This window comes from Ranitomeya imitator, chromosome 9, assembly GCF_032444005.1.
Source record: "Ranitomeya imitator isolate aRanImi1 chromosome 9, aRanImi1.pri, whole genome shotgun sequence".
Lineage (NCBI taxonomy): Eukaryota > Metazoa > Chordata > Amphibia > Anura > Dendrobatidae > Ranitomeya > Ranitomeya imitator.
Window position 1 is genome coordinate 18,880,906 of NC_091290.1, and position 19,406 is coordinate 18,900,311.

Consider the following 19,406-nt stretch of genomic DNA (forward strand, 5'->3'; position numbering starts at 1 on the left):
GAAGGGAAGATATGCGAGATGGAGGAAAGAAAATGAGTTCAGATTTGTCCACATTGAGCTTGAGGAAGCGAGAGGAGAAGGAGGATATGGCCGATAGACACTCTGGGATTCTGCAGAGCAGAGAGGTGACATTTGGGCCAGAGAGGTAGATCTGAGTGTCATCGGCATATAGATGGTACTGGAAGCCATAGGACCTTATGAGTTGTCCCAGGCCGAGTGTATAGATTGAGAAGAGTAGGGGTCCTAGGACAGAGCCTTGGGGGAATCCAACAGAGAGGGAGCGAGATGAGGAGGAGAATCATATAGTGCCTACACAATAGAGACTAGCTGTCATCACATAGGAGAACCATACAGTGCCTACAAAACACCTTTATGTAAATACATATACCGGTAAGTATCACACAGTGCCTATGTAATACCTCTAGGTATTCAACACCTACAGTACCATATAATGGCTGTGCAGTGTAATAGAGCCAGGCAGTATCACATAAACAGTGACTAAATAATTCCCCATCTAATACAGGGGCAGGAGACAGAGCTGAGCCACCAGGGAAGATGTCTAGCGCATAGAGGAGGCTACTAAGGTTACGCTATAGTACAATTGCCCTGATATACTTCATCCCTGGACCTAGGCCATATGTAATGAAGGGTCCAGCAGAACATGGTCTCTGATATTACAAAACTTAATGCCGCTTGCCCGGGGTTTTCTGCAGGGCTGCGTAGTCTGTAGCCTCATTTGGACTTTTGCCATCTACAAAAAAGGCAGAGACTGCGGGGCTTAGACCTGAGTTATTACTTGAGAGGGAAATTTATGGCACGGCCGGCCTGTTTTGCCTGAAATCTCCTAATGCAGCCAGTGGGGAGGTGTGTGTTTTTTATTAAAATGTGGCAGTCAATAAATCTGGGGCCGTGGAGAGGGACAGGTGATCGTAATCGCAGGATGACAGGGTTGTCATTTTCCAGAACCTCGGAAGCTCGTCCCCAAATCAGTATTAGCACGGCCAAATTATAATGAGCTTCTATAATCAACACCTTGCAGACCTTGGCTCATTCCGCAGCCTATGGGCCGAGGCAGGGAGTCGCTGCTCAGCCCTACAAAAGTCCTTGGGCTTTCCTACTGGGATTGGAATGTGCGTAGGGCCGATATGGAGGATATAAAACAGATTTTTTTTTTCTGCTCATTTGTCCTTTTTTTTGTAGTTTTATGTTTAGATATGTAGTTGCTGAAAGCTTATGTGGGTGCTTCATATTATTATTATTTATTTATATAGCACCATTGATTCCATGGTGCTGTACATGAGAATGAGTTACATACAAGTTACAGATTTCACTTACAGTAAATAAACTAACATACAGAGGGGCGAGGACCCTGGCCTCGGGGGGCTTACATTCTACAGGATGATGGGGAAGGAGACAGTAGGTTGAGGGTTGCAGGAGCTCCGGTGTTGGTGAGGCGGTATCTCCGGGAGTGGTGAGGAGGCAGTGGGGTCAGTGCAGGCTGTAGACTTTCCTGAAGAGATGGGTTTTCAGGTTCCGTCTGAAGGATCCGAGTGTGGTTGATAGTCGGACGTGTTGGGGCAAAGAATTCCCGAGGATGGGGGATATTCGGGAGAAGTCTTGGAAGCGGTTGGGTGAGGAGCGGATAAGTGTGGAGGAGAGAAGGAGGTCTTGGGAGGACCGGAGATCACGTGAGGGAAGATATCGGGAGATTAGATCAGAGATATATGGAGGAGACAGGTTGTGGATGGCTTTGTAGGTCAGTGTTAGTAATTTGAACTGGATACGCTGAGGGAATGGGAGCCAGTGAAGAGATTTGCAGAGGGGGGAAGCAGAGGAGTAGTGAGGAGAGAGATGAATTAGTCGGGCAGCAGAGTTAAGAATGGACTGGAGAGGTGTAAGGGTGTTAGCAGGGAGGCCGCAGAAAAGGATGTTGCAGTAGTCAAGGCGGGAGATGATGAGGGCATGCACAAGCATTTTAGTAGATTTACTGTTGAGGAAAGGACGGATTCTGGAGATTTTTTTGAGCTGGAGGCGACAGGAGGTGGAGAGAGCTTGGATGTGCGGTTTGAAGGACAGGGCAGAGTCGAAGGTTACTCCGAGGCAGCAGACTTCCGGTACGGGGGAAAGTATGATGTCATTGATTGCGATAGGTCAGGTAAGGAAGATCTATGAGATGGAGGAAAGATGATGAGTTCAGATTTGTCCACATTGAGTTTGAGGAAGCGAGAGGAGAAGAAGGAGGATATGGCTGCTAGACACTCTGGGATTCTGGACAGCAGAGTGGTGACGTCTGGGCCAGAGAGGTAGATCTGAGTGTCATCAGCATAAAGGTGGTACTGGAAGCCATGAGACTTTATGAGTTGTCCCAAGCCAAGTGTATAGATTGAGAAGAGTAGGGGTCCTAGAACACAGCTTTGGGGGACTCCAACAGAGAGAGGGTGGAATGAGGAGGTAGTGTGGGAGACGCTGAATGTGCGGTTAGTAAGGTATGAGGAGATCCAGGATAGGGCAAGGTCTTTGATGCCAAAGGAGGAGAGGATCTGTAGTAGGAGGCAGTGGTCAACTGTGTCAAAAGCAGAGGACAGGTCTAGAAGGAGGAGTACAGAGTATTGTCCATTAGCTTTGGCAGCAAGTAGGTCGTTAGTGATTTTGGTCAGGGCTGTCTCAGTTGAGTGATGGGGGTGGAAACCAGATTGTAGATTGTCAAAGAGCAAGTTAGATGAGAGGTGGGAGGAAAGTTCAGAGTGGACGTGCTGCTCCAGGAGTTTGGAAGCGAATGGGAGCAGCGATATTGGGCGATAGCTGGACATAGTTGTTAGGTCGAGGGTCGGATTTTTAAGGATAGGTGTGATTGTGGCATGTTTGAAAGCAGAAGGGAAGGTGCCAGAAGTTAGTGATAGGTTGAAGAGGTGGGTTAGGGATGGGATAAGTGTGGTGGTGAGATATGCAGAGATGCAGCTATAGGGGCCGCAGGGGTACAGTCACACCTGTCCACATCTCTATCATAATACTAGCCACAGTGCTTCTTTACCTGTGCCATTTGCAATGTCTTTATATTAGGGTTTTTGTAAGTGTCACAGTATTTTGTAGCGGTGCCAGTCAAACCATCCTTATAGCAGTGCCAGCAATACCACCCTTATAATGGTACCAGCCTCGAGGTCTCTATAACACTGCCAATCACAAAGCCTTTAGTCGAGCATTGTTATTAGTGCCATCTGCCAGATTAGTGCCAGATGTTCTGCTCCTATCCCAGAACTAATTATACCAGCTTTATTCCTAAGTCTCTCTGTGTCCGTTTACACCACCATTAAATGACGGTGGTGAAAGACAGGGGTAAATGATGCACACTGAATGATCAGTAATAGGATGCTCAGTGCCATTGTTCTCGGCAGCACGAGTCCCGTTTACAAAGGTTGATGTGCTGCCAAAAACGATTATTTTTAAGCCTGCTTAAAAATTATCCCACCATGTTTCACTTGTTATTTTGTGATCGGCAGCCTCTTTACACTGAAAGATTATTGGGCATTCCTAGGAATCTTCTAGTGTAAATGATTCTTAACGTTGCCACAGTGTTGAGTAGCAGCGCTAACCACATTATCTTCATAGCTGCAAAATCTCCATAACTTTGTCGGCCACAATGTCTCTAAAACAGTGCCTTAAATGGATCGGGAACTACTGGACAACTCCTTTATTAATTAAAAAAAAAAAAAATGCTATGCTTTCCTCCTGAACCGAGACCACTCCTCTGCTCCAGGTCCTGTGTCCCCGGCCGGTTAACTGGCATGAACAATATCACATGACCACTGCTGATTGACTGCAGTGGTCACACAAGGAGTGGCGCAGATACGGTAGGCCAGCATAAATTTTATTTTTTTATTTATGTCGCACTGGGGTCATTAATAAGTCGTCCACTAGTGGACAAGCCCTTTCTTTAATGCTTCCTAGTACTGCAGAATTACGTTTTATTGCTCAGCCGACCATAGCCACCTAGGATGACGATTGCTTCAAGAAGGGTCACCCTGACAATAGCGCTGATATATTATGTGATCGCAACCTTAGAGCCCAAAGGAAAAGCCAAAACCCTCAATAGATATTATTATGAACTAATCCTACTGGACTTAGGGTTATTGCAGGTCCACATATTCTGTGATTGTGGAGCAATTACCCGACTTTAGCCGGTATAAGAACTTTATGACCCATATAAAGGAGAAAAGTGGTAATTTACAACTTATTTGGCTCTTTTAGATTTGGCTCGGGTTCTTTAGAAACATGATCTGTAGAAGGTTTCTTATAGGAGGGAAGAGCTGAGGTGAAGGCCAGAAAATCCGAAGGACAAGGCGGATTTCCAAGTGCCATGGGCAAAAGAGAAAAGAAACCCAAACACATACTGTTCCGTCAGACGATGTTTTCTTACCAGGGGGCTACACTAACGACGCCGATGTGGCAGCGAGCAGATGACAGGCAGCCAACATCCATGACCTGTGAGATTCCATCGAGGTTGCAGGAGGTAAGAATCTGCGCCCAGTTGAAGACATTTCACTTTCGTCAATGAGCAGAGAGACTTTGTGTCCCAGCTTTGCCTGATTAACAGTAACATTAACACAACTGTTCTTCATGGAGAGGGTTGCGACCCAAAAATATGTCACAAGCAGCATTGGGTGGGTAGGCACAGCTTTCCTTCAAAGAAGTCTACTCCTTCGGGCAACTTTGTTGACTTGCAATTAACTATTCCTTTGCTGTTCATTCCATTCAGCCAGTTTTTGAAAAGGGTGAGAGACAAGCAATATGGTGGATCCATTAAAAGAGCCGCGATCTTAATGCATTTCTGCACAGTTAAGTACTTTAGGAGTCTGGAAAAGATGGCTCACAACCTTACAGCAGAGACGCTTCATGAGAACAAGTTGTTGCTTTTTTTTTTTTGCTTTTTTAAACTTTCCTGGACACATTTCTTTTCTGTGTTGTCTTCTCTTTATGGCAGCTGAAATATTTGAGCTTTAATGGACAGAAATTTGCCTACAGATTAATAGTCTAACAACGGAAATAATAGAGCGAAGCCCCTTATCCAGAGATGAGTGAGTTGCGAGGGGGGTGCTGCATACCAATTGCGTGCATAGGGCTTAAAGGTAATTTCCGAAATTACTGCCCCCTGCAGTATTTTCATCTGCTGTTAAATCCCATCTAGTTATGAGATGACTCTGCTGAAGCTGCCCCAGTCTACACATCCAAGCTGAGAAATGAGATGCAGATATTAACACAAATTGTGACTATGACATTGTAAAAACTCTGGGGAATAGTTAATGGGGGTCACCATTTTGTGATCTAGACTTTTGGGACACTTGCTGCAACCAGCTTTATTATTTTCACACACCAGTAAACCGCATCTTTGTTGCCCAAGACTAGAGATGAGCGAACCTGAAATTAAACGTTCTGGGTTCGTACTAGACAGTTAGTGTCCAGATCCAAAGTTCAGGTCTCCATTGTTTTTAATAAGGATTGGGTTCTGGTTCAAGTTGGTGTACAGTTCTGGTACCTGAACCGAACTTTGGACTAATGTTCAGGTTGGGCACCGGAACTCGAACGTCCACGGGTTCCTTACACAAGACCTAAAACGTCACTGTCCACACTACCAAATATATTTTGGGGAAAAATGTGGTCAATTTAAGGAGCGCTGTGGCTATAGAGCACACTGCAATAGATTAGTGGTAAACAAACCTTTCATTGAACCACTACGCGTTTCGGCAGCGGATTGCTACCTTCCTCAGGTGGACGGTGCCAGCTCATTGGACAGGGAACTGTGTTATGAGTAATTCACCTATTTAATAAACCTTCCTTACCTGATTCTTAGCAAGGCTCAACAGACAAACAAAAGATGAGCAGAATTGTTTCTATTCTTTCTTCATAAACGAAGGCCAATTTCAGAAACTTGCAAATCACGGTCCAAGTACGGACTGCAGAGTATGGACTGGCCACGGGTCTGCTCATCCAAACTAAATACCTTCATATATAGTATGTCTATAAGGCCGTCGGATTCGGGTCAGGAGCCCCACGTCCGGTCCATATATTATACTCGATCCCGTGATTTGCAGATGTTTGGGACCTTTCTTACAGGAGCAGACTTGGAGCGCCCCCAGACACAGGGCCACAAGTCACTCGGTACCGGTCCCTTCTCCTTCGGTTCTGCGGTTGTCACGGTGGCTGGACCCGGTCGTGACCCTGCTAAGGGGCGTCCAATGAAGGTGGTAGTACAGTCTGTCAGGGGTTCGTGACGCCACCTGTGGTATTCGGTCAGGGTGACCGACGCTGCTGTGGGGTCCACTGGGGTGATGGAATGGCAGCTGGATGGTATGACTTCCCACAGGTGAAGTATGTCCCCAGGGCTTCCCAGTCAGGTGGATGGTGATGGTGTGAGGTGCAGGCAATAACGAGGACACCAGGTTGCAGTCTCTTTACTTTTTTACTGAAGGCTTCAATATACTCAGGCCAGAGCACGTTCAACCGGGCTATCAGAGACCGGCCGGTCCGATGGGCACATCCAGAGTTTCCCTCGCAGATGGAAATCGTTGCCTACCAATAGCGCCTGTGTGTTGTAGTCCTACCCTGCTGAGCATTCGGAATAGTCCTCACAACTGCTGTTCTCCTTCGTTCGTTCTCTACAGCTTTCTCTCTCTCTCTCGTTCTTTGGTTCCAGATGTTGCTAGTTTCTAACGTCCCCCAGGTATGTTATGGCTAGGACGCCACCCGTTTGACGGGAAGGCTTGGAGGTCTTCCGGGACCCTAGAGACGCCCCTCTCCCAATGTTGCCCCCTATGTCTTCGTAGGCGTAGACGGTAGACAGCCAACCTATAATCAACTGTCCAGCGAAATTTGAAGTAAGGCCTGAAGTCAGTTACTCCTACGGTGATCCGGCCACCGACTACGCGCCTCAGTAAGATGTTGCCTTTCTCTCTCTCGGCACGACTCTTACTGGCTCTCCTTTGTGCTTGATCTCGTTTCTCACTGTTCCACAATATGCTTCCCTTCGTGTCTCTCCCCTGGATACCGCCGCAAGGTGTGCAGGCGCGGTTCTGTTACATTCTGTTCTGTTCGCTAGGCACCTGCCAGGTTCCCACGCCCGACAGGGGCCCCCCTGTGCCTTCTCCCTGCAACACCCCCTGCCATGGGATGTTGCCTGGTTCCAACCCAGTCAGCTTCTGACTAACTTCCTTCCCAGCCCCTAGTTTTACCAGTGTGAGGAGTGGCCCAATAAATAAAGCCTTTTTCTCCCCCTAGTGGCCGGAGTGTGAAGTGTAATGTGTTCTAGTGATACCTGGTCAGGAGAACTCCTTAGTGCCATCAGACGTACCGCTGCTCCCCTTAGTAGCAGAGCGCTATACTGCAACGACCAGGTCTCTGGGGCGCTGCAGACTTATTTCTCATTTCTTGTACATGGCTATTTTGTTGTCTTACGTATCTGATCTTGCCAAATGAAAAACACAAAAAAAAATGTAAAAGAAATTGACATTTGTAGTAAAAGAAAATACTGGAGCTGCGAGCAACCAAAGGGATGGACACATGCAGCGAGGTGCATATACCTGTACATGGTATCCCAGGACCTATATACTGTAACAATGACCCACCACGCTGTCCGCCATATTGCCCTTTAACAAAGCATCTAGAGCCCCAGTGCTTCATAGCTTAGCTGCTCATTGTCCGCCTTTGTACCAGAGGTTGCTACTATAGAAGTGTGGTACATCAGCACTCCTGGTTATATGAATGGAGAATCTTGGTCATTTGTAGCAGCAGTGTGACCAATGCTATGCTCATACCCCAGGAGGTGTGATATTTATTGCATTTTTTATAAGGCGGTGACTTCCCTTTGCCCGGGCACCCACCTGTAGAGATGGCCTCCATTAACATAAGAGTGATGAATGTTGCAGAGATCACAGCACTGCAATAAAGACACTTATTATCCAGGGCTGTGAGTGCATTAAAGGGCCGCTCTTCTGAGTCGCTGCGGCTGTCGGGCTTTACGAGGCTACAGACTCCTCTGTCTCACTGGTAATAAGGTGGGAAGACTGGGAATCATCATGGTCTTCCATCTCCATGTGTGGACGACATAACCTGGTTCTAAATCTCCCACCCTTTATATCCAGCACAGTAGAGGTAAAAACAAAATTGCAAACCTAGATTTTTGTGCAAAGAAAAAGTGCAGATATTTGCTTTTTTACGACACTTTTGTTACTTTGAAAAAGTTGGTGTCGAAAGGATCACTGTCAGCTACAAATCAGAATTATGACTTTTTAAAAAGCCGTAAAAAGGCGAAATTCTATTTCAGTAGAGAAAGAGGAGTAAAAAGTGGAGAAACAATTGTAGGCGGAAGTTTTATTTGTAAATATTTGTCAAATGTATCAAACATTGTGCAACAGTTTGATACATTTGGTGTAAATAACAACAAGGCAGCCAGAATGAAAAGTGACTTATTAGGCTGCGTTCACATCGTGTCCCTGCAGTGTTTTTACAGAGCTGCTGCGGTTAAGTCCTTCGTGAATGCAACATGTGAACGCAGCCGAAAAGTCTCTTCATAATGACTTCCTCTCAACAATTTAGCCCAGATGATCGTTCCTGCAGACTCCTGCATCTGTACGATCGATATTTGCATTGACCCACCTGAAAAATTCTCAGAATTATACAGTTTGGCCGCAATTCATTATTGCGTTTGTCTGTGTTTTTTTTTCTCTTGTTCTTGATGGTTTGAGCCAATTTTGTATTTGTGCCAAATTCTTTTTAACGTATTCCTTTTTCAAGACTCTTAAGTGGTCTCCTGTTTTTTGTTTTTTTTGTCCTATGTTCGCCATTTTGTTGGACTGTGTTTTTTTTTTTTTTTTTTTTTCCAGATGTTTCACAGCTCATTCATCATATGAAACTTTTTTTTTTAAAAAAGTCTCAAGTTTTGTGCAAATCTACTCTCACTTGTGTGAAACAATTTAAAGGAAAATAAGACTTTTGCTATAAAAAAGCATAAAACGGGTTAAAGACAAAAATGAAAGATAATTAATTTTTTGTTTTTTTTTATTTTGCGGAAAATTCATGAACGGCGTGCACCACTTTGAAGAATAGTCTTTGCCTGATGAAGAGACCTGTGTAGTCTCGAAAGCTTGAAATTTGTTACCATCTTTTCAGTTAGCCATTAAAAGGTATCAATCAATTCTAAATATTTTCTAATGCATGTAGGTATTTCAGCCCAGAAATTGGGCATTTTCAGCCTGTACACCTGTGATTCCCAGTGTCTCCCCCTGCTGGACAGTTTTCACCAGTCACCTTCCTTTGTGGAATTTTTATATGATGAGAAAAATCAGCCGGATAAATATGGATCATCCTGGTCCAGCGTTTGGTCCATCACTTCTGCTGAGAAAATATGATTTTCTGTTCGATGTTTCACAGGGTAATATTACTCCAGACACTTCTCTGCCATCATTGTCAAAAAGCTGATGGGAGCTACCTCCATGCAATGAAGATCCTGTCTACAATACATTCATGTATTTATCTCTACCTGTTGCTTGTGATCTTGCATTCATCTCAGAAAATTTGACCATTAATGTTATGTCATAAGGGCACAGCGCCACTCATGTGCACAGGTTGTGTCTGGTATTGCAACTGATCCTCCTTAACACTAGGACTACTGGACTCGTGACCCCGACTAGAACTACTGAAGTGCAAGTAGTCAAAATGACTATACCAGTAGTCCTAGTGTTAACTGTCCAAAGGTTTTATCCGGTATCGTAGCTCAGGCCCAGTCACCTGATTCCAATTACACCAAAATAATCCAGGAAACATTGCTATTTCTTGAATACAATCTCTGCAGATTCAGTCACAAACACAGAATGCAGGGTGTTTTTTCTACTCCGACATATTGTAGCTAATATTGAAGGTTTCAGAAAGACTGTGAGCCGTGGAAGGTATATTGACGACTATTGAAGATAAAATGACATTGAAGCTAGAATATTCTAAAAAAAAAAAACTTTTTAAAAATTCCTCCCGTGCTCATGTATGGGAGACATATTCCTAAATTTGGAGTCCAAAAATAAAAAATGAATGCATGAGCCTAAGTGCAGACTATATGAGAGCTTACCGTATACTGTTCATGCATTGATCTCTGTATGCACTAAGCTTGTGAGCTCCCTCTAGTGGCGGCTGCAGTCAGATAAATATTTTTATCATTTATAGGAAACCTGTTAGGGCAATTATACTACAGAAAGGAAACTCGTGGGAAGGCTGAAAAGGTTTTACAGTGCCATAGTTTTGTAGTAATCCAATGTGCAAATGCTTAAGAATCAAGCTTTGAAATACAAATTAGCCTGGAGGTGCATTGGGGTTGTGTCGATGCATTCCTAAGCAGATTCCTGTTAAAGGGGCTGTTGGGATTTTTTTAAAAAATAAGCTGAAATTGGATTCAAATAATAAAAATTCCAATGCTATCTAGTTATATGTGCAGGGCATTGCAGTGACCATTAGTTAGTTAGGTGTTAGTGGTCGTAACCATGGAAATCTAAGCTACTGCAATGCCCTGCACATGGAGTAAGAGACATGGCTAATCAGAAGAGCTATACTGATTGATAATATTATTACATCTACTACATAATGGGATAGGATCTTGGAGATGGAAATACCCTTTTAAGCTGTCTTCTCGTGGAGGTGTATATATACACTGCTCAAAAAAAAATAAAGGGAACACGGAATCTAACTCCAAGTAAATCAAACTTCTGTGAAATCAAACTGTTCACTTAGGAAGCAACACTGTTTGACAATCAATTTCACATGCTGTTGTGCAAATGAAATAGACAACAAATGGAAATTATTGGCAATTATCAAGACACACTCAATAAAGGAGTGGTTCTGCAGGTGGGGACCACAGACCACATCTCAGGACCAATGCTTTCTGGCTGATGTTTTGGTCACTTTTGAATGTTGGTTGTTCTTTCACACTTGTGGTAGCATGAGATGGACTCTACAACCCACACAAGTGGCTCAGGTAGTGCAGCTCATCCAGGATGGCACATCAATGCGAGCTATGGCAAGAAGGTTTGCTGTGTCTGTCACCGTAGTGTTCAGAGGCTGGAGGTACTACCAGGTGACAGGCCAGTACACCAGGAGATGTGGAGGGGGGCCGAAGGAGGGCAACAACCCAGCAGCAGGACCGCTACCTCCGCCTTTGCGCAAGGAGGAACAGGAGGAGCACTGCCAGAACCCTGCAAAATGACCTCCAGCAGACCACAAATGTACATGTCTCTGCACAAATGGTTAGAAATTGACTCCATGAGGATGGTCTGAGGGCCCGACGTCCACAGATGGGGGTTGTGCTCACAGTCCAACACCATGCAGGATGCATGGTATTTGCCACAGAACACCAGGATTGGCAAATTTGCCACTGGCGCCCTGTGCTCTTCACAGATGAAAGCAGGTTCACACTGAGCACGTGTGACAGACGTGACAGTCTGGAGACGCCGTGGAGAGCGATCTGCTGCCTGCAACATCCTTTAGCATGACCGGTATGGCAGTGGGTCAGTAATGGTGTGGGGTGGCATTTCTTTAGAGAGCCGCACAGTCCTCCATGTGCTCGCCAGAGGTAGCCTGAATGCCATTAGGTACCAAGATGAGATCCTCAGACCCCTTGTGAGACCATATGCTGGTGCGGTTGGCCCTGGGTTCCTCCTAATGCAGGACAATGCCAGACCTCATGTGGCTGGAGTGTATCAGCAGTTCCTGCATGATGAAGACATTGAAGCTATGGACTGGCCCACTCATTCCCAAGACCTGAATCCAATTGAGCACATTTGGGACATCATGTCTCGCTCCATCCACCAACGTCACGTTGCATCACAGACTGTCCGGGAGTTGGCGGATGCTTTAGTCCAGGTCTGGGAGGAGACCCCTCAGGAGACCATCCGCCGCCTCATCAGGAGCATGCCCAGGCATTGTAGGGAGGTCATACTGGCACGTGGAGGCCACACACATCACTGAGCATCATTTCCTTGTCTTGAGGCATTTCCACTGAAGTTGGATCAGCCTGTAACTTCATTTTCCACTTTGATTTTGAGCATCATTCCAACTCCAGGCCTCCATGGGATATCAGTTGTGATTATGTTGAGAATTTTTAGGTTCTATTGTTCTCAACACATTCCACCATGTAATGAATAAAGATTTACAACTGGAATATTTCATTCAGTGATATCTAGGATGTGGGATTTTAGTGTTCCCTTTATTTTTTGAGCAGTGTATACAGTATATGTGTATGTGTGTGTGTATATAATATTTCTGTTTGCTTATTTCAAGGTGAAAATGCTGCACAATGACCAGTTGATTGTTTGTCATCCAGCATTTTAAGATTCTGAAAAAAAACAATGGAACCAGAATTCCAATTAGCTCAAGGCACCAAAGAGTATTCCTTCTATAAAACTTGACTTTTATCCCATAGTATTAGAAAAAAAAGGAAGACAAGGCAATGTTTCAGCCATATCTGGCCTTTTTGAAGCCTATAAAATATATATTATAGCTGTATTTTCTAGGCTTGGGAAAAGGCCAGATAAGTCCAAAACGTTGCCTTGTCTTCCTATTGTTCTATTTTTTAATACTATGGAATAAAAGTCAAGTTTTATACAATAATTAGTTTTCGGTGCCTTGGACTTCTTGGAATTCTATTGTTCTTTCGACCTAGTAGGAGGTCAAACCAAGCAAGTATGAAACCTATCAATGGTACACGAGATCCATCCACTGAACGAAGACAAAGGGACCTGTGATCCATCCATCTTCTCTGTATCACTATAGATCTAGCCAGATGTGCATTCTGCAGCCTGAGAAAACACCGTTATGATGAAATGTCATTGCATCTATGTTACCCAAAATTTTCCAAAAAAGTTATCAAGTTGACCAAATATTTGACTGGGACTTTAAGGAAGGTCTCACTGCAGCCTTATTGGTTGACTCTCTACTTTCCAAGATGCAAATATCGGTTTAACCTCTAAATGAATCAAAATTGGGCACTAATTGAAAATAAATCCAACACTATAAAATAAATTTTGAGGATGCCATAGGAGGATCATGCAGAACATAAGTCTTAAGAGACCCTAAATGACAGAGATTCTCCTCTTGTAAGTGACACTAAATGGCGGTAACCCAAGCCCCCGCTTACATCCATCTGCTTATTCTGACTTTTCCGCAGATGGAATTCCATGTGAAATTACAGCCATAAGCTGCTATATGTTTTGGCAGTGGATAAAACCCGACTCATTTTCTCTCAACATTATAGGAAAACACCAGGCACTTAAGATGCCCTCTAAGTACCAGGTGTTAAGAAAATAGAACTTGCTGCTTGGATTAAACTATTTAGCGGTGGCCTCTGCTTATCCTACCACAAGGCTATTAGACATACAGTGGGGCAAAAAAGTATTTAGTCAGTCAGCAATAGTGCAAGTTCCACCACTTAAAAAGATGAGAGGCGTCTGTAATTTACATCATAGGTAGACCTCAACTATGGGAGACAAACTGAGAAAAAAAAATCCAGAAAATCACATTGTCTATTTTTTTAACAATTTATTTGCATATTATGGTGGAAAATAAGTATTTGGTCAGAAACAAACAATCAAGATTTCTTGCTCTCACAGACCTGTAACTTCTTCTTTAAGAGTCTCCTATTTCCTCCACTCATTACCTGTAGTAATGGCACCTGTTTAAACTTGTTATCAGTATAAAAAGACACCTGTGCACACCCTCAAACAGTCTGACTCCAAACTCCACTATGGTGAAGACCAAAGAGCTGTCAAAGGACACCAGAAACAAAATTGTAGCCCTGCACCAGGCTGGGAAGACTGAATCTGCAATAGCCAACCAGCTTGGAGTGAAGAAATCAACAGTGGGAGCAATAATTAGAAAATGGAAGACATACAAGACCACTGATAATCTCCCTCGATCTGGGGCTCCACGCAAAATCCCACCCCGTGGGGTCAGAATGATCACAAGAATGGTGAGCAAAAATCCCAGAACCACGCGGGGGGACCTAGTGAATGAACTGCAGAGAGCTGGGACCAATGTAACAAGGCCTACCATAAGTAACACACTACGCCACCATGGATTCAGATCCTGCAGTGCCAGACGTGTCCCACTGCTTAAGCCAGTACATGTCCGGGCCCGTCTGAAGTTTGCTAGAGAGCATTTGGATGATCCAGAGGAGTTTTGGGAGAATGTCCTATGGTCTGATGAAACCAAACTGGAACTGTTTGGTAGAAACACAACTTGTCGTGTTTGGAGGAAAAAGAATACTGAGTTGCATCCATCAAACACCATACCTACTGTAAAGCATGATGGTGGAAACATCATGCTTTGGGGCTGTTTCTCTGCAAAGGGGCAAGGACGACTGATCCGGGTACATGAAAGAATGAATGGGGCCATGTATCGTGAGATTTTGAGTGCAAACCTCCTTCCATCAGCAAGGGCATTGAAGATGAAACGTGGCTGGGTCTTTCAACATGACAATGATCCAAAGCACACCGCCAGGGCAACGAAGGAGTGGCTTCGTAAGAAGCGTTTCAAGGTCCTGGAGTGGCCTAGCCAGTCTCCAGATCTCAACCCTATAGAAAACCTTTGGAGGGAGTTGAAAGTCCGTGTTGCCAAGCGAAAAGCCAAAAACATCACTGCTCTAGAGGAGATCTGCATGGAGGAATGGGCCAACATACCAACAACAGTGTGTGGCAACCTTGTGAAGACTTACAGAAAACGTTTGACCTCTGTCATTGCCAACAAACGATATATTACAAAGTATTGAGATGAAATTTTGTTTCTGACCAAATACTTATTTTCCACCATAATATGCAAATAAATTGTTAAAAAAACAGACAATGTGATTTTCTGGATTTTTTTTTTCTCAGTTTGTCTCCCATAGTTGGGTCTACCTATGATGTAAATTACAGACGCCTCTCATCTTTTTAAGTGGTGGAACTTGCACTACTGCTGACTGACTAAATACTTTTTTGCCCCACTGTATTCTACAAATAAATAAGGCAAAATGTAACATCGCAGGTTTTATCATGGCAAATAAAATTTAAACAAAAAAACAAGGGAAAAAAACATAAAATAACTACAAATATCATAATATAATATACATTATTATATATTATAATATAATAAATAATATAATTTAAAAGTGCTACAAACTAAAATAATTGCATAGTATTTATTATTATTATTATAGCACCATTTATTCCATGGCGCTTTACATGACTATTACTTATATATTTTAGACAATCTAAAAATAGTATAGTACTGGATATCTAATGCCATATTTGCTTTCAATCTGAAGACTGCATTTTATCATGTTTAAGATTATATGTTGCATATTGTTTTTTGAAGGATCTAAAGTACCAGAATTGGTCCCCTGTGTGCAGCGGAGAAGTAACATTCTCCATTATAGTCTATGAGAGATATGGAAACGGCCAAGTGAGCTGCAATATTCTTCGGATTGGTGAGGAGCACAATTGTTCCCATTGCTGTTCCTACATATTATAAAGCACCTGGTACAATTATTGTATAAGATTGAACACTAATGTTCCCACATTTTCTAAAGTGTTGGACCTGGCATCTTTTATATAAGACAGTAGAGTAATTTAGCCATTTTCAATTAACTTAGCTCTATCCATTCTTAATATATAGGGCTGTACGCCAATGTTCCCATGCCCATTCCTCCATGTTATAAAGCACTGAACCTGGTACTGTCATCACTACTTGTATAAGATCGAACACTAATATTCCCACTTTTTCCAAAGTGCTGGACCCAGCAATGTCACTTCATTTTTTCTTTACGGTTCCCATACCTTATTATTCAATGGACCTTGCACTATATCTTTCACATATGTAAGGCTGTACACCTATGTTCCCATTACTGTTTATTCATGTTATAAAACACTGAGCTGGGAACTGTCTTTCCACCACTGAAAAGTTGGACATTTATGTTCCCACTGTTGTCCCCATGAGTGATCCCATTGTGAACCCATGGACTGGCCACTCTCCTTGCTCTTTTTGTTCCTTTACATCTTCTAAAGTCTTAGACCTGATACTGTTATCTCTGCACATACCGGTCTAGGAACAAACGCTCCCATCTTCTAAGACTTGATACTATTGTCTCGACATACATACACAGGACAGTACATTAATGTTCATGTTGCTGCTTCCAAATCTTATAAAGCCTTTGACCTACTGCTGTCATCAATTCATACACAGGACTGGACACTAATGTTTTCCATTATAAAACTCCTGGATGTAGTAACCGCTATTCTCCTTATAATAAGGCAACCATACCCCTACAGAGATAAACACCTCCTGTCAATGACTGTACATCCCACCCTATCAAAACTGGACCTGGACCCACTTAGTACATGGGGTGATAATGAATTTGGCCCCAGGCATGGATTAGACTTTGTAGACTTCATCATGTAGCATTAGTTTTGCATTATCATACACTGTGTATGTATGTATGTATATATATATATATATATATATATATATATATATATATATTATTGCTTTTCTGGGTGTGTATACCTTATAGGAAGCCCTGCTTTTGCCTTTTGGCTTTCGCCATGTTGCACTAGTTGCATGTTCTGTATAATATTACATTAGTTATTTAGAATGTCTACTCTTTGTGCAGCAGATAGGTTTCTATGATTTACCATGTTGCACTGGTTGGGTATTCTCTACAATGGTACACTAGTTTATAATATTATAATATTTACTGGTTGTGCAGTAGATAGCGCTGGATTTATATGATATTTACAATGTTGCACCAGTTGTTTCTATCACATAATGCTTTTTTTTTTTTTAGATCTAGAAGATGACCGCTTTGTCACATTATAATAGTGTGCCATAATGAATGACACACACCGAGAACAGATTTGTGTGCCCAGTTAGACTAGGTTTATACATATAAAACTTTACAGCTCCTCTAATTGTATTTCAGATCTTGGCACTAAGACACATTGTGGGGTGTGCAGGCATTGAGTGTCCGGTGAATGATTTAGAATGTTGTATTGTCTGTGTGTCCCTATTATTGATACATTGTCGCTATTTTATATATGTGTTCATGCCATGTGACAAAATGAAGGATTAATGTCAAATGTCAAGGGTCACTCAAAATAGAAGGGGGAAAAACTGAAAAAAAAAAAAAGAATATGTATAATTGAATGTCACAATGTATCCAAGTGGTTGACAAGCAAATATTCTCAGATGGCAAACAAGTCAGTATGTGTACAGTGTTACATGTGTAGTGTATGTGTGTTGTACACTGTTTTAAAAAAAAAAACAACAATTGTTGGAATTTATACACATCAGGACTATTCCCCCAAAAATATTTGATCATATAAGTATAGCCACATTATGAATCTTATATGCCTCATTTTTAACATGGTTTTTTAAGTTCTATGATAGATAGAAGTAGCACTGGCATAATGGGGATTCAAAATCCAAATCATTCATCAACCAGGTCTACAATAGATAAAGTCCCCAAAAACAGCAGCACTTCTCCACTAAGTGAAAAAAATATATAAAGTGCCTTTATTAGTGCATATCCAATAGCAACATTCGGTTCATCTTGGAATCTTTCTCAAGCCTTAAGAAAAGTTCCAGGGGGAGCGGAAATGTTTCTGTTGGATATGCACTAATAAAGGCAAATTGTATATGTGTATATATATTTAGTTTTTTTTACTTTGTGGAGGAGTTCTGCTGTTTTTGTTTGTTTTGTTTTTTTTTTGGGGGGGGACTTTAGATAGATTTTATGTAGCACTAATATTAACTCCACATAAGTGTAGTTTTCTAGGGTACCTTACAATGCATGAAAATAGATGAAATACAAGTGTAATGACAAAAAAAAAGAAGGTCATAGGATTGATGTAGCTGCACAATGGAAGTGTCACCAGATCTGTGCAAATATCAGCTTGAACAGAAACATAGTTCGACAGATAAAAAAGAAATACAGATAAAATTGTATCCAATAATAGGTTAATATTGACTTTAGACAGAAGGGTTACAGATAGATAGAGAGCTAGATGATAGAGAGATAGATAATCTATAGATAATAGATGATAGATAGATATATAGATGATAGATAGATAGATAATAGATGATAGATATATAGATGATAGGTATATAGATAGATAAGATAGATGATAGATAATAGATAGATAGATGATAGTAGATGATAGATTAATAGATAAATAGATAATAGATAGGCGATAGAAGGATAGATAATAGATAGATAATAGGAGATAGAAGGATAGATAGATAGGCGATAGAAGGATAGATAATAGATAGATAATAGATAAATAGATAATAGGAGATAAGATAGATAGGAGATAGATAGATAATAGATGATAGGAGATAGAAGGATAGATAGATAATAGATAAATAGATAGATGATAGATAGGAGATAGATAGATAATAGATGATAGATAGATAGGAAATAGAATAGATAATAGATAGATAGATGATAGATAATAGATAATAGATAGGAGATAGAAGGATAGATAATAGATAGATAATAGATAAATAAATAGATAGGAGATAGATAGATTAGTAGAAGATAGATCCCCTATAAATACAACATTTCACTTCATTTAAAATGTTACATCACCTGTATAAAAGGATTGGATAATTATGCAATGAAGGATGGATTTTCCTCGCCTTTCATCTGCAGTAATAAATCTTTTCCATCTTGTCAGCATCTCATCTTTGCAGGAGAGACAGAACATAGAAATAAAAGCGACTTTGTGCTCATGAGACGCAGTTTGCTCCGTAGTTCGTCACTAATTTAATGCATACATCTAATTAGTGCGCACAGGCCGCGTCTTTATCTCCTTCCTTCCAGCCCTGAGCTCAGGAATCGCCTCCTTATGTAAAGCCCGAGTCTCCCCTCCATTATCTCCGTTACTGTCTGACTTTGCGCCATTTCATTGCTCCGGCGACAGTATAATGTCAGGGAACAGAGCAGAGATCGCAACAAATACGGACGCGAATGTCTATTGTTGACAATAGTTTTGTAAAAAGAGACAAAGGCGCAATAAATGGAAATAATGCCCCGGAGACATAAGTTATCTGTGTGCTGCTGTACTTCACAATCAGAGCATGATGGAGGTTGTAGTTATGGAAAAGGCCACTGGTGAAAGTCAATAAAATGCATTGACAATGGATTAGTGCAAATACGCAGGCAGATTGCCAGCTCTGCAGTCCAGCACATAGATGGCACTGATACCTGCATATTACAGGTATACTCTGTATGTAACCCTTTATCATGTACAGCACCCTGGAATTAATGGTGCTATATAAATAATAATAATATAGTGAGGCTGCTTGTGAGATAAGGAACAGTGAGGAAAGAAACTGACACCCCT

General features: G+C 42.0%; 1 long non-coding RNA gene across 2 annotated transcripts in view; it reads right to left on the bottom strand.

The window, feature by feature from the left end:
• LOC138649681 (uncharacterized) overlaps nt 1–19,406 on the bottom strand; it is a 36,186-nt gene that overhangs the window by 16,585 nt on the left and 195 nt on the right. The window contains exon 1 of one of the 2 annotated variants that reach the window (XR_011315341.1): nt 18,650–18,756. The exons of the other annotated variant lie outside the window; for it this stretch is intronic. This is a non-coding gene — a long non-coding RNA (uncharacterized lncRNA). Of the gene's footprint in view, nt 1–18,649; nt 18,757–19,406 lie in introns of those variants that run through there. 2 annotated transcript variants of the gene reach the window in all.